General features: G+C 47.2%; 1 protein-coding gene across 7 annotated transcripts in view; it reads right to left on the bottom strand.

Annotated features, from left to right (window-relative positions):
• Window positions 1-4199: 4199 nt before the first annotated feature.
• Window positions 4200-8618, bottom strand: part of RBPMS (RNA binding protein, mRNA processing factor) — a 193984-nt gene continuing 189565 nt past the window's right edge. For 5 of the 7 annotated variants that reach the window (XM_033230065.1, XM_033230033.1, XM_033230050.1 and 2 more), the window contains one exon: window positions 4200-5813. The gene's annotated coding sequence lies outside the window, so the exon portion shown is untranslated. Of the gene's footprint in view, window positions 7637-8618 lie in introns of all 7 variants that reach the window. The other 2 variants (XM_033230052.1, XM_033230099.1) reach the window with 1 other exon arrangement.

Genomic DNA, 8618 nt, shown 5'->3' with positions numbered 1-8618 from the left:
TGACTTCCAGCAATGCCTGTGCTCAACTGTACTTCGTGGGCTGGACTGATAATTGATGTCAGTTATTTTGTCTAAAACTCATTTCAGAAATGAAGATCTAGCAAAATGAAGTGACTCACTGAATTGCTGTACTCACAAAATTCCGTAGCTTTATCTCATTCACTTACAGTTTCTTTTATTAAGCTTCGATCCACTTTGTCTACTAATGGAAGAGCAAATCCTCCATGTACCCCATCTCAAGGTACTTGGGTTGCATCCTCTGGGGATGTGTTGAGGAGGATACAGTGTTTGTGGGAACATTGATGGAAGTTTAGTTGTGTTGGACGGTCATACTACAGGCACACCTCATTTTATTGTGCTTTGCTTTATATGTCTTCACAGACACTATGGAGTTTCTTTTCCACATTGAAGGTTTGTAGGAATCCGCTTCAAGCAGATCTGTTGGTGCCGTTTTTCTAACAGCATGTGCTCACTTTGTTAGCATTTTTTTAAGCAATAATACATTTTAAAATTAAAGTATATAATTGAGTTCTTTAAGACATAATGCTATTGCTCACTTTCTACTATCATGTAGCAGAAACATTTTAATATGCACAGGGAAACCAACACATTTGTGTGACCCAGTTTACTGTGATGTTTGCTTTATTGCGATGGCCTGGAACCAAGTCTGCAGCATCTCCGAGGGATGCTGTACAGAGAAAGCTGTCTCTTCGCAGTTCTTCTGGGTGTCTGAAAACATATCCACCAGAAACACCAAGTTGAAGTCGTGTTCTCCCCTCTGCCTGTTTCTGCTGGCTCTGCTGTCCATTTAGAAGCACGTGGGAATGGCACGGCTGGGTGAGTTAAGAGGGTATGACAGTCGGGAGTGCATTTGATCTATAATTCATCACCATGATGTGAGGCTTTTAGGAGATAGCTAAGAGAAATGTAGTCAAGCCTGGACAGAGTGTAAAAACCGAACATTTGGCTGCTGCTGTCACAGCCTGTAAATGTGGCCGGATGATGGTGGGACCCAGCGGACAGAGCGGCACTTGACGCCTATTGAGCAGAGGCTTAGTGGGAAGGCGGCGGGGGGCATCCCGTCCTCCCAGCCCCAGTGTTCAAGGGACTGCGAGTGGACAGCCCCGGCTTCATCTGTGAGCTGTTGGAAATCTCTAGCAGCAGAATGGGATTCTGAGTGGGGATGGTTTTGTGGGACGAGGGTTTTTGGTTTATCAGTTCCCTGATTCTTAGTTAATAGTGATTTTCTGAGGCATAGAAGATGAGACCGATTTAGGCAGGACCAGCTCTAGAAGCGCCGAGAGCAGGTTTGTCTCGTAGGTAGTGACTGTGAGGTTTTGAAGTGCCTACCAAGCCCCCATGCCAAGGCTTGTGTTCTAGTTTTAAGAAAAAAGCACTGTTTTGTCCAGGTAAATCTTTTATTTACAAACTTGTGCATCATTTCTCATTGCATTTAGGCCTTCCTTTTTGCTCAGAAGTTTGGGTTGACTTTAAGCATTTGGCCCGAGTTCCTAACTTGGAATTAACGACCATGGGCAGAGTTCCACAAGAATTTCTCAGCTGGACAAGTGGAACACAAGGACCCGAACTTTCTCTTCCCCTCAGATTGTCCATAGGTGAGATGTATGTGAACAGTGGAGAATGGAAGGCCTCACTGTTTTGTTTATATTTACCAGCAAATTATGATGGTTTGTAGGAAGAGCTGCCTCCTCCCCCACCCCTCAAGTAGGAATGAATGTGGTTTGAACTGAGGGTCAGGAAGAGGAAAGTGGCAGGTTCGTTGGAGAGTTGCAGAGGGGCCTAGTTGTCACAGCGCACTGGCACCTCTCAGGACCGGGTAGCTACAGAACCAGGCCAGTTCACACAAGAGTTAATATTAGTTCCATCTGGGATGTTCTGCAGCAGGGACACATAGCTTTACAGTAGCAGTTAATTGAAATTTCCTAGTTTAGGGCTCTTGATCAAATTGCTGACAACATAGTTTTTCAGTATCATAGTTGTTAGAGTTTTAGGAGAGGCAGTTTTTGAGGATGAGTGTTTTAGATAACACCTTGCTGGTAATGAATATTCTTTGGTTTTCTATGCAGGCTGTAAAGTTGTTTTATGCCTGAGGGTGTGGAGAGAATGGTTTAAGAATTGGAGAGGAGAGCAACTGTGTGCCAGAACCTTCCAACTGGGTGGGTGAGAGTGCTTTTGGGAACCTGTCCATATTCTTAGCACACATCATGTCTTGCCCAAAGTGCTCAGAAGCAACTAGTTGAAGTTGGGCACGGTGGCATGTGCCTATAGTCCCAGCTACTCAGGAGGCTGAGGCAGGAGGATGGCTTGAGTCCAGAAGTTTGAGGCTGCAAGTGAGCTATGAATCTGCCACTGCACTCCAGTCTGGGCAACATAGTGAGACCCTGTCGCTTAAAAAAAAAAAAAAAAACTTCTTTATGTCACTTTGACAGATACCAAGAATTCTTGTCTATTGGAACACAGAATTCAGGGGAGGGATGGGGCAGTAACAATTGCAAGCTAGTCCATGAAAGTAGGGCGGACACACACGCATGCCCTGGGTCCAAGTGAGTCTGAAGCACAGGTGTGATTAATTGGCAATATAATGTTCATTTTGTGAACTGTTAAGATTCTTTTCAAATTCCTTTGTCATTTTGTTATAGACAATGGAAAGCATGGTATTTAATTTCAGATGCCACTTTTATAGTTATATCAGTTTGACATTAACAAGGAAGGGTTCATTTGGTCATCACACAAAAAGATGGGCTTAGTTACCATCTTTCTGGAGCCTACAAATTGGGACATTTTGCATGGGAGCAAGAGCCAACAGCCTGCCTTTTTCTTATTCCAAGTTCTTGATTCCAAAAGACATACTGCATTCATTCCTGTTCAATAGTGACAAAAAGGATAACTTTGCACAGACCCTAATGAAGCTGGTATTTGACTGGTGAGTGGAAATGTATCTGGAGGTCACACTAGGTTAGTAAATGCCATCCAGCCTTGTCACTTGCACATCATGAATGACTATCATCAGCATGGGGAAGATCGGAGCGCTCATCCATCCCAAGGCCTCCTGTAAAAAATCATAGGTGACTGTGTTCAGCCAGTGACTGGCTGGGATGGAGTCCGGGCAGTGCCGAGGCAGCAGAGCCCCTTAAGAGCTCACTAGCCTCTATTCCTTAGCGGTTTGGCCAATCTCTGGCGCCTGAGTTGGAGCTCATAGGTGGACCAAAGGCAGATCAGGCTGGCCTGAGAGCCATGCTGGCGTGGCCTTCTAAGCCTGGGCCCAGGAAAGCTTTTGGCCTTCTAGTTACGTGAGTTGGAAGGCAGTGGACACAGCCTGCATTTGGTGGCTGGGCCCCTCTGCAGGCAGGCTGTGAGAGCCTAACTGCGCGTCATCTCAGTGCCCAGCAAGACTCAGTAGTGGTTGTTGCCACTGCTTGGACGTAAGCACTGTTTTTTTGCTTTCTTCTTTTGGGGGAAAAAGAGGTGGTGAGAGTGTATATAAAACACGATTGTCTTGGCAATTGGTGCCTGGTTTTCCACTTACTTTTTTTTTTTTTTTTTTTAAATATGGTTTTGGAGACAGGGTCTTGCCCTGCTGCCAAGGCTTGAGTGCAGTGGAGCAGTCATGGCTCACTGCAGCCTCGACCTCTTGGGCTCAAGCTGTCCATCCTTCTCGGTCTCCTGAGTAGCTAGGACCACAGGTCCTAGTGCACCTGGCTAATGTTAAAATTGTTTGTAGAAACAGGGTCTTGCTACATTATCCAGGCTGGTCTCAAAACTCCTGGGATCAAGCAAGCCTCCTGCCTCAGTTTCCCAGTGTTGGCATTACAGGTGTGAGCCACCATGCTTGGCATAAGATATACTTAAGGCAGCAGAATGCCTAAGTGACATTTTAATATAACTCAGAAAATCCTGAGTCAAGCTTTGTAGGCTGAGGTAGATGAGGGACCTCCCTTGAGGTCCCTCTGCCTCTGGTGTCATTGTTCACCAGCTGCTGTGGTCGTGCCTTTGCAGGCTTATTCTCTGGCTCTCCCCGGTGTCTGCTTCCTCCTTTAATCTCTTTGTGCCTAAGCTCAATGGCCAATGCTTAGCTCTGCCGAAGCCTGAAAATGGGAAGGAAATCTGCTGGCCTCTTGTCTGCAGTGTGGGATACATGTAGTTGGTCTTGCTAAAAAAGAATTTGTCAAGCAATGGTGTGAGAGCTGGAATAAACACTTTATTTTTAAAAAATGACAATAGAAAAGTACCTTTAACAGTTATGAAAGCAGAAGAGACTGTGCAGAAGCAGCTGTCTGCCGTAGAGGAGCACAGGCATCTCACCAAGACCGAGTCGCACTGAGGGCATAAGCAGGTCCTTGAACACCAAAGTGGATCCATCACAGGTCCCCGAGCTAACTGCCCTTTCCCCTTATTTACGCTAAGAAAGAGCCCCTCACTCCTGGCCTTGGTTTTTTTGTGGTGACCTTTAAAAGCTTCTTGACATCTTTATTTCCAATGGAAAATAACAAAACAAAAACCCAAACCAACCATGTAATCATGACATTGAAATTTTCAACATAAGCTGAGCAGATCAATAGGAAAGACTGTGATTGTGTTTGGCAGCTGAATTTAGGTCAATGTGGTTTTACAAATGGCTTCTGTACAAGGGGAGAGGTTGAGCTGTCATGAACTCTGGAGATGTGCCAACTGACAACACCAGACTGACTTTGGCTTTGATGAAGTCTGAACAGAATTGGTTCCAAATGCCCACTGCCTCTGTCTCCTGTGCGGTGTGGCATCTTGTCTCACAGTGAGGAGACGCCATCTGGGGGCTCATGGGATGTGGTCGGTTTGGCCTAGTGCTGCAAGGGTTGGGAATACCAGCTCAATTCAGCCAGTGTTTTGCGAACATCACTTTGGAGACAGACAGAGACATGAGCTGCCCACTGCAGCCAAGTGGGTTGGGCACAGCCAGCCCCTTCATGGGCCAGGGCTGGCCTCCCCAGCCAAGGTTTCCCTTACCAGTGAGGCAGGCTGTGCACTTCCCCCGGGGGAGAGGGATGCGGGGCTGGCTTGTGGAAGGTGGGCTAGGCATCGAGTGGCTACACACGCAGGAGAGTGGAAACATAAAACTGCACAAACTCATAGTTGGCACACAGTGGATACAGTCACAGCTGGAGCTGCCAGGGCATTCTAAGGGCACACTCCGCAGTTCTTACCAACGATGTTTTCTTGCCCAGTTGTGAATAAGCCATCGGTGGAAGCTCCTGGAGGCTTCTGGTTGATTGTCTTGCAGGGCTGTCCTACTAGAACTGGGATCCTAGACCTAACACTGCAGACAACAGTTCTGTTTCTAACACCTACCACCACGCTACTCATTTACCCTGGACTTCGGCCAGGCACAGATTTCTATATATTCACAATACAATGCAGGAAATGTTGATATTTGGAAACATGCCTCAAACATGCAACTTACTTCAGAGGAAAAAAATAGATCTTTTTAATTACAAGCATTCAAAAGTCAAGCACAAAACCTGTGATCCAACCCAGTGTAAGATCGTCCATCCCAGCATACTTAAAATGTTTGGTATAAAAATACTCACTTTTCTTGGTTTTATTGTTGACTTCTCTTACGTTTCGTTTGAAAATATCTCCAAACTGTACAGAAATTTCAGACCATGCATTCACAAATAACACGCTATTTCTTACAATTATACAGTGTAAAAGAGTAAAACATTTTTATTATATTTTTTCTTCGAGAAAAACAGATGTGTGATAGAGGCTGTGGCAAAGTCTTGAAGGGATCAAAACTGGGCAAGGTTTTTTCAAGCCTGAAACAGAAAGAAAACATGTTAGGAGGGCAGGTGTCAACCCCTCCCTGGTTGTGATGGCTTCGTCCTGGAGATGCTGTGGATGGGAGAACGGATGGCTTAGATGACAGTGTGCAGATGTGTGTATACAACACATTTACTGACCACACACACACGTGTCAGTGGTCTCACCTTGATTAGATACATGGGGCAAGTCCTTGACTCCCACTCACAGAGCCCGACCCCGGCCCAGAGGTTTTCTTGAAACACATCTCAGCTATATTGTATTATTCGGTCACTTCTTTTCCTGCCATCTTACCAGCATGTCTCACGCGTTTGACAAGTTGTAGAAAAGGTGTATGCAGAAGGCAATCAGCTCAGCATATGTTAGAATTTTGTACAGGGAGATGCTTATTTGTGTGTGGAAAGAGGCTATAAAGAAAAACAGGTAATTACTGATAACCTATCTAAATGTCCCAAGTTAGATTTGGGAAAATGTGTTTAAAGTCCTGAAATAGGAATATTTAGGTGACCACTGAAACACAGTGTACGGGATGAGCTTGTAAATGTTCCTTTCTATACAAACCAAGTCTGTCCAACTTGGATCTGACCTGTGACCCAATACACCTTTTTCACTTCCCAGTTTTTGGACGACAGTACGAGTGGATAGCGGTAGTAACGGCCAGCGGAGCAGGGGCAGGCCAGGCAGAGCTTTGCACAGCGGGCCATGGATACTCCGGACCTTCTCTGTGACGGGAAGCTAATACTTGCCTGTCTCTCTTCATATAGTTCTAGCACATCCGCTTAAGTATGCTTACTGTAGACAGCCCTCAAGGCAGCCCAATCCAGACTCATCCCTGTGCACCCCTGCCCCGTCCCTGCCCTTTTACACCGACCTCATCTCCTGTCCTCGGCTCATCTGCTCCTTCCACTCCACCATCACCATCTTAGGGCCGCTTGTGCGGATGTGTGCTTCTACCTTGAATCTTCATCCACTTTGCTTCAGGCAGCAAGACAACATTCCTAAATCACTCTCCACCTCTGCTTATCTTTCCAATGGCTTCCAAATCCCTAACACATCCTTCGAGGCCTTCAAAAGCCTGGCCGCCGGGCTACTTTCAGCAAGAGCGTGCTGTGCCTCTTCTTCCTTGTTCTCTTCTGTTCTAGTCCCCTCAGCACATACAGGCCCCACTGTCTTTCAGAACTCACGCCTCCGATCTCTCTGGCCTAAGGGCTTCCTCCTCTAAGCTCCTCGCAGGGGTTCTCACTGACCAGGCCACTGTGGCGTCCACAGGGATGAGCTTACATTATTTTCCTGAGACCCTCTCCTCCTCCTGAAACCCCAGACACAGTCACTTGCAGGTGGCCCAAATGCAAACCCTCCAAACACTTAGACTGTAGGACACACGAAACAGGAGTGATGGGTCATTTATGGCATGTGGCACCGAGACACGGGTCCCTGGCGTTGATGACATCTGGCCTGGGAGCAGGAAACTAAGGGTGGCGACCCACTTTGGGTTCTGCACACCAGCCCAGGGGCACCCTCAGCCCTCCATGGGTAGGCCTGGCCCTGATGAGGGGGATGTGGCGCCTCCAGCTTTCCTAGGTAATGACCCACGCGGCTTCCCAATGCCTCGGCCCCTGAGCAGGCGGAATGGCGGCCTAGGAGGGCTAATCTGAAGGGAAAAGGAACATGGGCAGGAGGAGGGCGGGAGCAAGTCTAGTTTTCTGGCCCTTCCATAACTGCTGTGTAAATGAGATCCTCGTATGGGAAAGGAATGTAGTCACGCTACCACAGATGATCCCAGACTGAACAGAAGGTCAAAATGTGGCTATTTCAGTCCCTGTAAACAAGGAAGAGGTTTAGCTAGGAGCGGAGTTCAAACCTTGGAATGTCTTAACAAGAACATTTTAAACAGAATCCAAAGACATCCCGGAACACAGCCCCGCGGAGGGATGGCGGGGTCAGGGTTGGGAACGCATAAGGCTCTGATTAGGAGCAGGTTCTCCTTGCGGGGTCTTCCTGGAAGGGACCGACTATGACATACAGGTGATGGGATGTCAAGACAGGAAGCAAATCTCCTTATCTCAGGTAAGTGGGAACAGTCCCAGTTTGAAGACACTGGAGAATGTCTCCTGGTCTCTTAAGGAATATTACACAATTCTAAAGCACTGCATTTCGGGTCTCTGCTAGGACTCAGAATGCAAGGGCAGATGGGCCTGGGGTCAGGATGCTCGCTACCTACCCCTCACTCTGCCGTCTCTTCGCACCCAGTCAGGGTCTTGGTCCAGTGCCTTAGGAGATTGTTCTCCCAGAGGAAAGACTCCCTTGATCCATCTGTGTGTGGCTCCTTGACCTAATTCCTGAGGCTTCCTTCCCCAAGAGTTTCCAACGATTCCTCATTACCAAGTCAGATAAGGAATATTCTCCCCCCAACTCCAAACAAACATAGACTACCATGTGGCAAAGGCTCCTAGTTAGGAGTGCTTCAGTTTTCATTTAATACCTGTCAGCTTCATCTTCAAAAATATCAGGCACTAATAAAATTTGTAATAGAGATTTTCAAACACGTCATTGAAAAAGTTCACGATCTCTGAAGCCTCTGGGGGCACAGTGTCTGCAGTTTGGAGCTCCACTCCAGCCCTGGGGCCATGGAGAGTGGCCCATCTGTGCTCTACAAGGGTAGGTCACATAAGCAGTGTCGTCTGACCTCAGATTTGGGAAGAGAAAAGCGCCCTCCAAACTTGCTCCTGTATCCCAGGGAAGGCCCCAAGAAATGGTGAGCCCCACCTTAACACACAGCGCGGAGGGGCGAAGGTGCTGAG

This window comes from Trachypithecus francoisi, unplaced genomic scaffold (genome assembly GCF_009764315.1).
Source record: "Trachypithecus francoisi isolate TF-2019V2 unplaced genomic scaffold, Tfra_2.0 Contig01440, whole genome shotgun sequence".
NCBI lineage: Eukaryota > Metazoa > Chordata > Mammalia > Primates > Cercopithecidae > Trachypithecus > Trachypithecus francoisi.
The sequence above is the reverse complement of the archived record's forward strand: the minus strand, read 5'-3'. Positions and strand labels throughout refer to the sequence as shown.